The following is a 17450-nucleotide window of genomic DNA, read 5'->3' on the forward strand; positions in this document are numbered from 1 at the left end:
GCGAAGGTTCAAAGTCATGTAGTTTGAAACATGGTTTCTTTTATATGCTGCTGAATCTCAGGTATGGGTAAATAAGATCACAGAGAGATGGGAAGTAGGAAACAAATGTTAGGTACCTGGGAAGTTGTTTCTGTCCTTAGAAATGTGACAATATTTGGAATATAATGTGGAACTTCTCAATTTTTGCAAGTTTTTATGTACTGACATACATTTATGTAGTTACTATGTTCTCTCCTACTTCTGAATAAGTATTACTTTTGAAAATCCTGCTTCAAAAACAGTAAATAAATAAAATCAGAAAAAAAAATTGATTCAGTTGAATAAAGGAAATTGAAGGCATATGATTGGTCCAAAGACTTATGGAAGAGTTACCACAAATCTAGGAGATGGATATAATGACAATTTTTATTTTTTTAAAGATTCTTTTAGTTGTATATGGACGCAATACCTTTATATATAAGCAATACCTTTATTTTATTTGTTTATTTTTGTTTGGTGCTTGGGAATTGAACCCAGTGCCTCACACATGCTAAGCAAGCTCTCTACCACTGAGCTACAGCCCCAGCCCATAATTAGGATACTATTTCATAGTCATTTGCATTGTGTATTTTTTCCAGCACCCAGGAGAGTGCTTGACACTTTGTAATTAATGAATATATTTTTTGCTAAATGATTGAGGCTTTTCTTATCTAGGCAGGCCAAGCAACTCTTCCATCTCATCCCATAATAGCCCTGTAGTGAATATAATCTTATGGCAGAAATGAGGCAAAGAGACTTCCTCATTTCTAATGCTTTTTAAGATGGTTGCCCTACTTAATTTATTAAATATGCCAGCTGTAGTCTTTTGCATTCGGTAGTAGTTCCCAGGCATATATATGCCAATAGAATTATCAGTTGACTGGAACTTTATTTACCAGACACTTTCCACCGCAGGAAACTCTAGCCATAGTAGCTAGTGACAAGTGTCATCTTCTTGGGATATTATAGGCAACAATAATGACAGCACTAATAGCTCACAGTTACCAGTGCACCCACCGGTATCTAAAGTAGCAATTTCAAACCAAGTGTGACACTATTAAGGACTTTACAGTCATACTGATATTACCACTAGTAGTGCACAATTTCAAGTTCATTCAAGCACACATAATCTTGTCAGTTTCTACTGAGATTACTAGACATGATTTGCTGCCAAATATTAAAATGTACATTTAATGGTTGGTAAAATATGAGGGAAGCATCTTGGTTAATTTTATTTATCATTTATCTTTTTTTTATTTTTTATTACTTTTATTTTTATTTGTTCTTATTAGATATACATGACAGTAGAGTGTATTTTGACACATTGCACATACACGGAGTATAATTTATTCTAATTAGGATGCTTTACATGTTTTACATGTTGTGGAGTTTTACTGGTGGTGTATTCACATATGAACATAGTAAACTTAAGTCTGATTCACTCTACTGTCTTTCCTATGCCCATCATCCCTCCCTTCCCTTCATTTGACTTTGTCTAATCCAATGAGCTTCTGTTCTCCCCTCCACCATTCTTATTTTGAGTTAGCATTCACATATCACAGAGAATATTCAGTATTTATTTTTTGGGGGGATTTGGCTTATTTTACTTAGCATGACAGTCTCCACTTCCATTCATTTACCTGCAAATGCTATAAACTCATTATTCCTTATAGTTGAGTAATATTCCATCAAGTATATATTTATAACATTTTCTTTATCCATTTATCTGTTGAAAGGCACCTAGATTGATTCGATAGCATAGCTGTTTTGAACTGAGCTGTTATAAACATTGATGTGGCTCTATCACTGAAGTTATGCTGTTTTTAAATGATTTGGGTATATACCAAGGGGTGACATTACTGGGTCAAATAGTTGTTCCATTCCAAGTTTTCGGAGGAATCTCCATACTGCTTGCACCAATTTGCAGTCATACCAGCAATATGTAGGGGGAAGTACCTTTTTTTCCCCACATCCTCGCCAACATTTATTGTTACTCATGTTCTTATTCATGTTCTTTCTTTATTTATTTATTTATTTATTTTGGTACCAAGGATTGAACTCAAGGGCACTTGACCACTGAGTCACATTCCCAGCCCTATTTTGTATTTTACTTAGTGACAGGGTCTCACCAAGTTTCTTAGTACTTTGCTTTTGTGGAGGCTGGCTTTGAACTCGAAATCCCCCTGCCTCAGCCTCCTGAGCCACTGGGATTACAGGCATGCACTGCCATGCCCGGTGTTACTTGTATTCTTGATAGTTGCCATTCTGAATAGAGTGAGATGGAATTTCAGTGTACTTTTTAATTTGCATTTCTCTAATTGCTAAAGATGTTGAACATCTTTTTATATATTTTTTCAGCATTCTATTTTTTGCTCTGTGAAATGCCTGTTCAGTTCCTTTGCCCATTTATTGATTGGGTTATCTGGTTTGTTTGGCATTAAGTTTTTTGAGTGTGTGTGTGTGTGTGTGTGTGTGTGTGTGTGTGTGTGTGTGTAGATAGATAGATAGATATACAGATGTCTATCTATCCTGGAGAAGATTAATGCTCTCTCTGAGGTGCATGTGGTAAAGACTTTTCCCACTCTGTAGGTTCTCTCCTTATGTTATTGACTATTTCCTTTGCCACGAAGATGCTTTTTAGTTTGATACTATCCCATTTATTGATTCTTGATGTTATTTCTTGTACTTTAGGAGATTTTTGAGGAAGTTGGTTCTTAGCTGACATGATGAAGAGCTGAGTTTACATTTACCTGTAGTAGGCTTCAGGTCTCTGGTCTAATTCCTAGGTCCTTGATCCACTTTGAGTTGAGTTTTGTACATGGTAAGAGATAAGGGTTTAGTTTCATGTTGTTCCATATGGTTTCCAGTTCTCCAAGCACCATTTGTTGAAGAGGCTATCTTTTCTCCAATGTATGCTTTTGGCACTTTTGTCTAATATGAGATAACTGTATTTATGTGGGTTTGCCTTTGTGTACTCTATTCTGTACCATTGGTCTACATGTCTATTTTGGTGCCAATACCATGTCATTTTATTACTATAATTCTATATTATAATTTAAGGTCTGGTATTGTGATGCCTCCATATCACTTTTCTCCTGAGGATTGCTTTGTCTATTCTGGGCCTTTTATTTTTCCAAATGAATTTCATGACTGATCTTTCTATTTCTATGAGAAATGCCATTCGAATTAATAGAAATTATAATAAATCTGTATAGCACTTTTGATAGTGTGGCCATTTTGTCAATATTAATTCTGACTATCCAAGAACATGGGACATATTTCCATATTCTAAGGTCTTCTTTAATTTCTACATTGAAATTTAATTTCTACAATGAAAATTACAGAACAATAAAGAAAGTAAGTGAAGAAGATCTTGGTGTATTTTAAATGCCAGGAACTTAACAACCAGGTAGATCTGGTTGGAGATTTGTAGAAAAAAAGTTTTTTCAAGTCCTCTGTGTTACTTTGTAGAAAAAAGTTTTTTCAAGTCCTCTGTGTTACTTCTAGATATTTGGCCTTAGTGAACTTATTTTTTTCTGTCGGAACTCCTCACCTAAACACATTCCTGAAAAAATAAAAATAGTATCTTGGGATGCAGTAGGACATAGTGGTTAAAAGCATTGCTCTATGTTCTGCTTCTGTTCAAGATGTGGGAAATTGAATAAGCACATTTACTCCATAATGAAGAGAAAAATCCAAATAAAGTACAAAATTATAATTTTTCTTGTAGCCCATTCGAGACCTGAGGTTGCAGGGCCATCAGGGTACCTATTCTTCTCCAAGGAGAGATGGAATACACAAACTCTTTCACCTAAGACAGAGCACCAGAGAAGTATAAAACTTTCACATGAGTGGGCAATAAGGAATCAGTAACACTTTGAACCAATTGTTAATGTCCAAGTGTATGTTGTTGTGACAGTAACAAAGCCGCTGGAGAAACAGACACAAGATGAATTAACATCAGCTTACAGGTTCCTTTCTATGGTCCTCCAGATTTGCTCAAGAAAAAGACTAGAAGCAGGTCAGGAACCCAGAGATAGCTTTCCTTGCTGGTGCATAAAAGATTTGAAAATTATCATTACTGTTTGGACACTCTGTCAAAAGTCTTCAATTCCCCAAAGGGCAGCATATGTTGTCACTCCTATGGCACAGGTAAAGGCCAACTGTTACTAGAAAAAGGATAGATGAGGAAAATCCCTTTATTTCTAGAAGGAAGGCAAGGCCAATAAAGGCTGCAGAATTATATAACAATCCTTTAGAATTCTCCTCCAAATGATGTGGAATCTATTTCCTACCAAAAGTTCATAATAAATATATAATAAAATTTGACTCAGTGTCAGAGTACATGATATGTTTAAAGTGCTACCAGCTCTGTTTTGAAGAGATAATTATCACCAGTAACTGTGACTACCTGAGGGCAGACTATGTACCAGTAAGATGTAACACCTTATTGAAAATATTCTCTACTATGCCACTAATCCAAAAATGGCAAAGGGGAGCAATAGTTCAGAATAAATAGAAAGAGTCCATGTGAAAAATTAAAATAGGAAAAGAAGCAAAGTAAGGGAGGGTGCAGAAGAAGGAATAGTGAGAAAAGAAAAAAAATAGTATATGTCCCATTTTAAAAACAATATAAGATTGGATATAAGATTGGATTAAAGTTTGTGATAACAAATAATGGGACAATCAATACAGAAGATAATAAAATACAAGTGAAATTAAAACCTAATATTAAAAAGATTACAATATTTTTGGCTCTAGTGCCTCCAGAAAGGCTTTGCTCCATCCACCTCTGGCATGATCATGGGCTGCTCTAATAGTTCCCTGGTACCCTGGGTTGCAATGTGCCCTCTTGTGGCTGAGGGGAAAGGTTCTGGGGCATCTCTGACCCATGGCTAAACCAATTCTGGGCACCCTACCTACTGTTCTCTTCACACTGCTGGCAGCAACAGAACTGTTTCCATCTTAAAATTAAGAAACCTTGGGCATAATTCAACAAACATAAGAGGATTTTTAACTGTAGAAAGAAGGCAGAACACATAGGGACACAGGAATTAGGTAACTAGTGGAAGTTAGTTCCCTGGGTTTTCTTGTTGGCGTTTAAATATGTTAGAAAGGATGCTGCAGAAGTTTTCAATGTAGAACCACCAATAGGCACAGACAAAAATATCTCCAAGTAAAGCCTGTTTGTCTTAACCAAAATACCAGAGAAAGAAGGACCCAAGACAGCAGAAATACTTTGGATACATCCATCCTATTCCCAACAAACATCAATGGAATAGTTTCCTCCAAAATATCCACAAATATGCATAGTTTGTAGGACCAAAAAGAAAACCCATCCTGCACTTACCCTTGGATCTATCGGAAACAGTAGTTTTTTGTCTTGCTTTAGGCATCACCAAAATTCTTGATGAGATGATCTTTGGTCTCCTGGTTGGCAAAAGTAGTTGATGGAGGTAGGTGATGCTACACTTCCCCCAGTGAGTGGAATGCTGATCTTGACTTGCCAAGGGGAAATACCAGCATCATCAATAGCATTTAAAGGCACCCTGTTCTTTTAAACCCATATGGCAGCAAGGAAATGTAATGAGAGTAGAATTATTCACCACTGTACCTCACCCACACTATTTGGTGTCAGTGAGTCTTAACAGATAGCTGAGCTTCTACTACCATTGGATATCTATGAGATTTATGAAGAAGTTCAAATCAGGACTTGTTAGTGTTTCACTTTCTAAGTACCCCTGAAATGAGTATGATCCATTAGACAGGCAAACTGCTACACCTGTCCAGATTAACCAAGCAGAACGAGGTGTTAAGAGATAGGGTTGGTTTGTTCTACAAGTATGCCTTCCCCTGGTATCAGCTGATCCCAAACAGGATCTGAGTTTACACTCTTACTGAGTAGCCACAAAACAGTATGAGTAAACTCTCTCCCCTTACTTCTCCCTGAGAAGAATAAGATGTAGCGGGGATCTATACTCTTACTTGGAGTCAAGGTGATGGTGTTAATTGGTGCTTCATTTTTATTTTTGCTGAGAAGATAAGTATCAGCAGAGCTGAGTAGAGAGCTGAGCCTCCACCCCACCTGTGTGCAATAAGTCAGACACTAATTTGATCAGGGTGGTATGGGTAGGGCCCCTGGAATAATAAGATGAATCATAAGAAAACTGATACAAATTTTAAATCACGAATCACAAAAATACAATAAACAGCAATTGTTAATTTTCTTTTTAAAAAATCAACAACAAATAGATGACTAAAATGTAAATTATAGAACTAGAAGACTGTAGAATAAAAGAAAACTGGATTAATGAGCTTATACATAGTGAAGAAGACAAGAAAAGAACCAATCAACTTGAGGAAAGATCAATAGGGTTTCCCCAATCTGAACAGAAAAATAAATAAATTAGCAACCTATGTAATAATAACAAGTTAACTTCCATATCCTCACTTGCTCAGAAGAAAATTAAAGAAAAAGTCAGACTGAAAAAGTATTTTAGGAAATAATAACATAAGTCTAATTACATATACAGAAAGACCCAAACCTGTAGATTCAGGATCTAGAGAGAAGTCTAAATTAAAAAGCAAAAGAACATCTAACACAGATCATAATTTATCTTTGCAAATGTATAGACAAAAATTCCTGAAGTATGTTGGCATATGATTCTAGGAACCTTGTGTAATAAAGATATAATAATCAAGAGAGGGATTAGATTTCAGAGGATGATTCTCTGCTTACGTAAAGAGCCTGAGTGGCAAGAGATGGCAGGACTGTTTGTGGTTATTTCAGTTTGAAGTGATTGGCTAGGAATTCCTTAATCATCAAGTATGATAGCTATCCTCTGACTGATTTTTCCAAGGAATGTTGAAACCAGAGAAAAAATCCCTAAGCTGTTCAGTATATAATGTCTGTAGAATTTCCTCTAGTTTTGATTTTTGAAAATATCAAGTAAATCTGACAAAGGAATTCAAAGGTTTAAATTACCCACATACACCAATACAGGCTAATCATATTGTTAATATTCATAAATTGTTTAGTATGGTACCAAGACTGATGTGTGTTGCAGAACCCTTTGGAATAGGTATGGAAGAAAACTTTAAGGATAAATTATTTACCAGAACCAGTGTTATACAAGGCTATGGAGGAGATGATTTTACATAGTTTGGAGGTGGTTCTCATGTGGTCGAGTATCATTGAAATGACTGAATGCATATATTATAGGGGCAAAGATGGATGCAGTAATAGAATGGAGAATTGTTAAGTAAAAGCAGACCACAGCCACAAAATCTACATGTAATCCCTTAATGGTACATCCCAAAAGCCAAATATTAGAATCCCAAATCCAGCATTTTTTACATAGGAGCGACATTGAGCACCCATGTTTATATTTTTTGAAGAAGAAATAAAGCCAAAAGGGATTATAACAACATACTAGAGGAAGAAAATGTTATATGAAGAAACATATAGCAATCCTTTGTTTAATACCAATATTTAAAGTATTATTTAACAACAGAAAATTCATCGGGATCTAGGAGAAAGTACCAGTTAATGGTATGTGGGTAGAAAGAAAATACAAAAAAATATTGTAAGAGGTCTTAAAAATTCAGATAATCTGCTCTTTAAAACAGAGATCCTAAAATCCAATTAAGGAAATTCTGGATTAAATAAGAAATGATTCATTTTCTTATGCCTTTCCAATAAGATTAAGGGATGGAAGAAAGAAAAAGCAATTATAAAATGGTTCTGTATTTATGTACACCTGTCTTCAAATTTATCCAAGTCTTACTGTGCAAGTGTCTCCAATGAGAAAGAAAGAGAAATGGGCTAGAAATATGAGTGGAAATTTTTACAAAGGGGATTTGTAGATGGAAAACAAGCATATAAAAACATGTTCAACTATATCAACCATAGGAGAAATTCAAATCAAAATGCTAATTGTATATCATTATACATGCACCAGAATAACTTAAATATAAAGTGATAGCACTAAATTCTAGTGAGAATGCAGAGAAATTATATCCCTTGTAGATTGCTGGTGGGAATTTAAAATGGTACAACCAACTGGAAAGTCATATGAAAATTTCTCACACAACTAAACAATACATTTATCAGATGACCTAAAAATTGTATTCTTGGGTATTATTCCAGAAAGTTGGAAGATCACATTCACACTCAAAATTTATACAGGAATGCCATATCATCTTTATTTTAATCTTCTAAAATTAGAAACAACAAAGATATCTATGATAATTAATTTATGTGTCAACTTGTTTGGGTTAATGAATACTTAGAAACCTGGGAATACTTCTGTGTGTGTCTATGAACACGTTTCTAGAGGAGACTGACATGTTAGTTAACTGAGTGAAGAAAATCAGCCATTAATGTAGGTGGGCACCATTCTACTGGCTAGGTCCTTGAATAGAATGAGAGGGACGTTATTATTCCTATGTGTGGTTATGTTTGTGCAATTAATCTCCATCACGTAAAAACCAGAGAAATGAAAAGTTGTGCTCCATTTGTGTAAAAAATAAAATAAATTTTTAAAAATGGAGAGAAAAGGATTCCCATATCTTTTCAGGAATAGCAACACTTTTTCTCCTGACCTTCAACATCAGTACTCCAGACTTTCTGGCTTTGGGACTCTAGGACTCATACTAGCACCCTCAGGGTTGATAGGCCTTCAGTTTCAGACTGAGAATTAATGATACCTTTGACTTCTCTGGTTCTGAAATTTTCAATCTTAGACTGAGCAATGATAATTGCATCCCAGGGTCTACAGCTTTCAAATAGCCTATTTTAGGACATCTTAGTGCTCATAGCTGCCTAAGTCAATTCCTTTAATAGATCTCTTATTATTTCTGCCTCCCTTCTTGCCTGACTGATTATCTATCTATCTTCTATCTATCAACCTAACTTTATACTTTTGTTTTGTTTTTCTAGAGAATTGTGGCTACATAGTGTTCTTTAATAAATTAATGATTTATCAAACCAAATGGATTAATCAATGAATGATTGAAGCAAACAAAAAAAAAACTATTATTACACACAAATTGATTAGATCACAGGCGATTTATTCTGAGTGAAAAAGAAAGATACAAAATGGTTCCAAACCGAGTTATTCCATTTATGTAACATTTTTTTCTAATGAAAAAAAATCATAAAAATCATAAAGAATAAATTACTTGATTTCAGGGATGGAGAAGTGACTAGAGGTGACTATGGTTATATATATATATGTAGCAAAAAGTTTCCTTGGATGGAACTTTTCTGCATATTGACTATAGTAGTAGTTACAGAAAATGCTACAGATGAGAAAATTCCACAGAACCAAACACAAATACATATAAAAATTTGTTAATATAAACCTGGTGAAATATTAATAAGTTAAATGAATTGTGTCAATATCAATTTCCTAATGAAAAAGTAATATATTTGTGGAAGACATAACCATTGGGGCAACTTGAGTGAAAGGAATGAGGTAACTAATTGGTGGAGATTCAATTTAATGCTACTTAAAATCATAATATATGCAAATCTTGTAATGTAGATGTACTCAATAATATTGATGACTCTCAATTTTCACTGAGTGAAAGAACCATACAAAAGTACAAATTGTGATTCCATTTATATAAAACTCTAGAAAATATAAACTAATCTACAGATCCAGAAAGCTGATCAGTGTTTGTATGGCAATGGACAGGGCTTGGGGAAGTGGTTTGAGGAAACTGTTTAGGTAATGATAATATACTTTTTTTTTTTTTTTTTTTTTTTAATAATGGTGATGGTTTTACAGGTGAAATGTTAAATCTAATTTATTATTTTATGTGTAATTTATTACATGTAATTTATTACATGTCAATTATATCTAAATAAAGATGTTCAAAATAAAAACAGTCATATCCTAGGAGCAAAATATGATGAAAAATATTGTTAACCATTGGCATAAATGACATATTAAACTCTAAGTGGCCAATGTTTTTAAATGTTCACTCTTCAATAGAAGAATAATAATCATGAATTTAAACAAGAAGTAATAATGGATAGAAAAGCAAAAGGTACAATCTAGTCAACTAATAAATCATCCATATGGTGTTACATTTAATATTTTTAAATAAACATTGAACAATTAAACAAGAATAAATTTACTTTTAAAGATATAATTCAACTTCATCAAAGTACATGAATAAATCACGTAAAAACTTAAACTCTCATTTGCACTTTGATTTACTGATTTAAGCATGAGCACAAATAAACTCTTCATGAAATGACAGCACATAAGAAATTAATTTCTTTTATATTATTGCTTTTATTTTACAATCACCGTGCTATCAATGTTTATTTAGAAACAGCTGTTTAAGTGCTAGAATACATGTGTCATACAAGACCACAGAATAGTGGCCTGAAATGCACTGCAAGCCATACTAGATCCTGAGGAACTTACTTTAGAAAGGAAAGCAGTAACTTAATTACATGATATCTAAGGTTAATAGTATAACAAGAATTTCTCCACATTAATTCCCTCACATAATATATGTGATAATTAATGTACAAGTGCTAAAAATGTCCTTTTTGTACCTTATATATACACATTTAAAACTTATTAGCAGGGCTGGGGTTGTGGCTCAGTGATAGCGCACTCGCCTAGCACGTGAGGCACTAAGTTCAATCCTCCGCACCACATAAAAATCAATAAATAAAATAAAGGCTTTGTGTCCAACTATAACTTAAAAAAACTTACTGACTGCAGGCATCTTTTAGAAATTAAAACAATAAAAGATTTTTGAGGGGTGAGAAGAATTTTCTAAGAGGCTAGATGAAAAAAAGAGTATATATTTCATGACTCCATTTTTATAAACCTCCAGAAAATGGAAACTGATAGTGGCCACAAGCAAGACAGTAGTTACCTGGAGATGGGGGTACAGGGAGGGGTAGGAGGGAGATATTGCCAAGAAGCATGCTGTAGTTTGAATATGGTTTGGTCCCCAGTATATTTGGTATTGAAAGGTTGGAAGACAACTTTAAGGGGTGGGGCCTAGTGGGAGATGATCACCCCTCTAATAATCACCCCTCTGAAGATACTAATGCTCATCATGCTGATTGTAGGACTGAATTTGTTTCCATGAGAGAAGAGATGTTATAAAGGAGCAATTTTGACCCTTTCCTACTCTGTTTCTCTCTTTCCATGTGATTTACCTCTCACATACACACACACATACTTCCTTCATCATGTGAAGCCATCAGCCCATGTTATGACATAGCAGGAAGGCCCTCATCAGAGGCCAACTAGGTGAGGCTGCCCAATCTCAGAATTTCAGCTTCCAAAATTGTGAAATCTTTTTTTTAAAAATAAAGTACCCATCCTCAGGTATTTTACTATCACAAAAGGGACTAACAGCATTTGGAAATTTTAAGGAATGATGGATATATTCACCTTATAATTGTGATTAGTATGTGTGTGTGATAAAACATACGAACTTTAAAAAAATAGTTGTAGGTGGACCCAATACCTTTATTTTATTTAATTATTATGTGATGCTGAGGATCAAACCCAGTGCTTCACAGATGCCAGACAAGTGCTCTACCACTGAGCCACAACCCCAGCCCACATACAAACTTTTTAATCATGTACAGGTACTTGTGCTTCAATTATAATTCCATAAATTAAGCATGAAACTCTTTTCATGGATGAAAACAACTTTGAAAAAGATAAAGCTTAAAGATATTTGTAGGAGGAGCCATGTTGCTTAAAACTTCTCCATGAACAATGAATGCTCCATTTTCTTGCCAGCACATGAGGCAGACCACTCCCAATGGCTTACTCTACCCCAAATTTCTTAAGTGGGCTGATTGGTTCTGGATTTGTTCTTTCAATCACCATTACTTTCCTAGGGATGATAGAGTGAGTTCTTTAGCCCTTCTGAGAGCCATTAGTTGCTTACATAATAGGGTATGGAGTAACAAACACCACTATGAGGTCAGTGTTCCTCAGGTGACTCCTTGTATATTTTTTGAGATACTGCCACTCACATGCCTCACCTTATACAGTTTCTGGAAATCTACATACTAAAGCCATACACAAATAGGGAGAAACATGAAGTCCTTTTCGCCTTGCCTGTGGGATCAAGTATAAAGAGGAAGTTTGTCTTCAGTCCTCAGTCCTCACTTTGTCTTTATCCTTCAATGTGTGGATAACAATTTATCTTTTGAACTCCAACTCCACAGATCCCACATCTCTCCCTTCTCAAACACCTACTTCTACCTTTTATTTGTTCCCACTCCAGCATCAGAGGCTCACAGAGATACACATCTTTTCACATCAGATTGATTTTATTTTCACCACCATTAATGTTAGTAACCTGTGGTAAAATTGAGCCATTTCTTAGCTGCCAGACCTCTGGACACTCTGCAGATTATTCTGAGGTCTCTGGCCCCACTCAATTACTTGCTGTCCAGATCATCACTTGAAATGCTGGAGGTTTCTGGGGTATTTTCCATTTCTGGCTCTCTATTCAGTTTTTCATTTAGCCGATGATAATGACCAAAGAGTACTGTTCCTTTAGTTTTCTTAGATTTTTTTCAGAGATGTGGAAGGCTTTTCTGAGTCTCTTTTGCTTGAATTATTTTGAAGTGTTTTTTTACCCTTATTGGTGGACTTTAGTATCTGTAAGGACAACAGAGAGGCCATAAGGGCATTGGTTTGGGAAAAGAAGATAGGATATACATGTGAAGTAGGGGTATGTGCCAGATGAAAAATAAATAGGAGTCTTAGGTAGTGGGGATTGAATGCAGAAAGGAGAAGCTTGGGTTGGGTTATCTTACCTTGCTGCCTCTTCCGCATCTGGAGTGATGATAGGAAGTCTTCATATTCTTTCATTCTTTCATCGATGATGTTGACTGGGCCATATCTGCATTAGGCTTCTGTGATTTCTTGGTTGCCTTAGCCATACTGAAACCTCCCAGTGGTCTTCTGAAGAGCTGTAAGGATCCTAGGCATATATGTCCTCCCAAGACAATGAAGGGCCACACCCTTCAGCCTTCATTGGCCAGCAAGTTACTCCCCAGCCAATGAGGACTAAGGAGGAGGTTAGACCTCACAAAGCACTATCTCTGACACTTCTGTACATGAAGAGGCTAGGGAGGTTCCTAGGGAAACCATGCTATAGCTTAGATATTGCAAATCAACACTCTTGGCACTTCTGGGATGTGGGGGAGAGGAGATGCTAGGAAGGCAAAAATGATCTGGTTGGGCAAAGGAGACTTTTCTTTAATATACCTGAAAGAGCCACCCCACCCTAATTCTTATATAGTGTTCAATAGTGGTAGTACAGGTGGTAGAGATCTTCCTCTACCAAAGTATTCCCCAAAGCTACTCCTACATACTCATTCTGCTATCTTTCCCTTAGCCATTAGTTAGTATTTTATAACCAAAAGTAATATGGTTATATTTTTCTTTAATTATCAGAAGATATGTGAATAATGCTACAAACAAGACATATTCGCATTAATGAATATCAATATACTTACTGCATTTGGCATTAAAGGCTGCCAATTTTTAAAATTGTTTTCTTCCAGGCCTTCAACTTATAGGAAAGGAATAAAATTAACTACCCACTGATGAAAATTGCATTTTATCCTTATTTTTATTCTATTTTTGGAGCCTGGTCACATTATCATCATTGAGTTTTGCAAGATTCCTTCTCTTTTATTCAAATTTTTCTTTCTTCTTAGAATCTAGCACTAGTTCCCTTTTCAACAATAGAATTATTATTTTATATTTGAATTCTGTCTTTGTATATGGCCTTGTTAAATGTATGTTTGAATGTATCATAATTGGTTTCTGTGTTTTTGTTGCCACCTATATCTCTGGTTCATTGCTTCTAACGTTGCAACATCCCATTGACACAGTACACCAACTTTCATCCTCCATTCGCTTCCCCATTTAAGAGACACCCATGTTTGTTCTATACTCTACTGACACAAATGATGATATAATGAACATCCATATTCATGTTCCCTTGTGAACTTCTGAATATATTTCTCTGAAATATATTCAGGAATAAAAATTCAAGGTCATAGATACACATATTTTTCTTAGTTCAGGCTGCTATAGCAGAATACCATAGAATCTGTGACTTAACAACAGACAATTCTGAAGGCTAGAACCATGAGTCCAGGGAGCAGCATAGTCAGGTTCTAATGAAGGTTGGCTTCTGGGTTACGTCTTCATATGCTTTCTTTGGTGGATGTATACAGAAGGAGAGATTTAGGGGTCTTCCTCTTTTAATAAGGGCATTAATCTGAGACACAGCCCTCATGACCAAATTTAATTATCTCCCATCTCCAATTACCATCACATTAATGATAAGGGTATTAACATGTGAATTTTGGGAGGCACATTCAGTCCAAAGCAATAATTTTACTAAATATTGCCACATTGTTTTCTAGAATATATCAGTCCACCTTCCCAACAGATTTGTATTTTCTGTTTCCCTACACAATCATCATTTTTTTTTTATTTAGAATGCAGCTTCTCATAGGATCTCAGTGATCTTAACCAATTGATGTTTATACCCTTGTGTAATCCAGTTCAGTTGAATGGCATGAGTATGTGCTGTATCTAGAGATTTGCTTCTAATAGCTAAAATCCTACAAAAGTAATGGAATGCCATTAACATCATCAATTTTATCTTTGCTAGAACACTTTCTTGGTAGCAATCTCTCTTGCACATGTGCTTTCTCATTTCTATTAAAACATATTATGAAATGCTCAATAAAGAGGCCCACATTTTAAGGAATACCTTAGGAGGAACTGAGTCCTTAGCAAAATAAACTGCAGAGCACTGAATCCAAATAACAGCTACTTGATTTAATTAGGAAGAGGATCCTTCCCAGTTGAGCCTTGGGATAATGCACCCTTATAAAACAGACCCAGAGCTAAAGGACAACCAATCTGAACCCAGATTCTTGACTCATAGAAACTATGAGATAATTTCTTATTAATAATATTTCTCAGTTCTACAAATATCTCAGGGGTTCCCTCACATGTGAAATCTAGAAAAGAAAAGCCTAAAGGTAGCTGTCGGTTGTGATTTTCGATATGTACCCAAGTGGACCTGCTAATAGTTTATTCCTGAAATGTCCAAATCCCTTAACATATGAAAGAGCTGAATTCACCTTTCATCTGTGAAAGGAGAATGAATCAGAAGGGACTGAATGAATTTAACAAATTCCTGTCACATGCTGGGGAGAAGTGACTGAGGAACCAAAAGGGGGCTATATATGTTCAAAATTAAGCTAGAATGAAGAAGAGTCTTCATTCTGACTGGAGTGAAATGATATCTTAGAGTAGTTTTGATTGCATTTTCTGATTGCTAGAGATGATGAGCATTTTTTCATATATTTGTTGATTGTTTATCCTCTTCTTAAAAGCAGCATACTACAGGGTCATAGCCACATCAATGTTTATAGCAGCACAATTCTCAATAGCTAAACAGTGGACCCAGCGTAGATGCCCTTCAGTGGATGAATGGATAAAAAAAATGTGTCATATATACACAATGGGATATTACTCAGCACTAAAAGAGAATAAAATCATGGCATTTGCAGGTAAATGGATGGCATTGGAGAAGATAATGCTAAGTGAATTTGGCCAATCCCCCCAAACAAATGCTGAATGTTTTCTCTGATATAAGGATGTTGACTCATAGTGAGGTAGGGAGGGGGGGTTATGTTGACTCATAGTGAGGTAGGGAGGGGGGGAACATGGGATAAATAGATGAATTCTAGATAGGGAAGAGGGGATGGAGGGAGAAGGAGGGGGCAGGGGATTAGCAAGGATGGTGGAATGTGATGAACATCATTATTCAAAGTACATATATGAACACACGAATTGGGTGTCAACCTACTTTATATACAGAGATATGAAAATTGTGGTATATGTGTGTAATAAGAATTTTAATGCAAAAAACCCCACAAAGTACATGTATAAAGAAATGAATTGGCATGAATATACTTTATAAAAGATATGAAAACTTGTGTTCTATATGTGCAATAAGAATTGTAATACATTCAGCTGCCATGTATTTTAAAAAATAAAATCAATAAAAAATAGTCTTCCAAACAATTGGCTGTTTCAGGTTTATTCTCTTACAAAATTTAGCCACTTATATTGTTTCCCCCAGCAACATGATCATTTCATTTGGGGTTTATTGGAGGGGGGTTATGTTGACTCATAGTGAGGTAGGGAGGGGAGGAACATGGGATAAATAGATGAATTCTAGATAGGGAAGAGGGGATGGAGGGAGAAGGAGGGGGCAGGGGATTAGCAAGGATGGTGGAATGTGATGAACATCATTATTCAAAGTACATATATGAACACACGAATTGGGTGTCAACCTACTTTATATACAGAGATATGAAAATTGTGGTATATGTGTGTAATAAGAATTTTAATGCAAAAATCCCCACAAAGTACATGTATAAAGAAATGAATTGGCATGAATATACTTTATAAAAGATATGAAAACTTGTGTTCTATATGTGCAATAAGAATTGTAATACATTCAGCTGCCATGTATTTTAAAAAATAAAATCAATAAAAAATAGTCTTCCAAACAATTGGCTGTTTCAGGTTTATTCTCTTACAAAATTTAGCCACTTATATTGTTTCCCCCAGCAACATGATCATTTCATTTGGGGTTTATTGGAATGCATTTATTCAAACAATTTTATTCTTAGTTTAAGTTTTACCCCTTTTGCCATTGACATCTTGCCAGCGGGTTTTTATCTTCTCACAGTTTTAAACTAATCATTTCTTAATTTTGGAAATTTTCTTTATTTTTATTCCACTTTATTCATTGTCTTTATTTCCCCCTAAATTTCCTCTATCTTTCTTGTAGACTTTTCTTCTGATTAAATTGAATACATAGCCTATTTTTCTCTAATACAATTATTTGAAGCACTAAATTTCTCTCAAAATTATTACCTATAGTTACAAATCCTTCCATTTCTAAATAGTGTTATTAGTATCTTAATACTTTAAAAATATTTCTTCTTTAATCCAAGAATTATTTAGTAGTATGATGTTAGTTTCCAAGCATATAAGATGTTTAAGCTATCCTTAAAATATATATTTCTAATTATTTTACTGTTAAATAACAATCTGTAGGATCACGGCTCAAGTTTTTTGAGGCTTCCTTTGTGAAATTGTTCATGGTCAATTTTTGAGGCTGTTCTTTGAGTACTTGACAATAATATGTATTCTCTATTTGCCCAGGAAACTTTGTCTAAATACCAGTTTCATTTATTACATATAACATTCAAATGTTCTATCTTTGTTTCCTTTTTCGCCTTTCACTTTTGATTCCTAGTTGCCTGGTATAATTATTTCCATTTCTTTCTATTCATCTGCCAAATTTCTAATGAATTCCTA

The sequence above is a fragment of the Marmota flaviventris genome, chromosome Y, assembly GCF_047511675.1.
Source record: "Marmota flaviventris isolate mMarFla1 chromosome Y, mMarFla1.hap1, whole genome shotgun sequence".
In the NCBI taxonomy this organism is placed as follows: domain Eukaryota; kingdom Metazoa; phylum Chordata; class Mammalia; order Rodentia; family Sciuridae; genus Marmota; species Marmota flaviventris.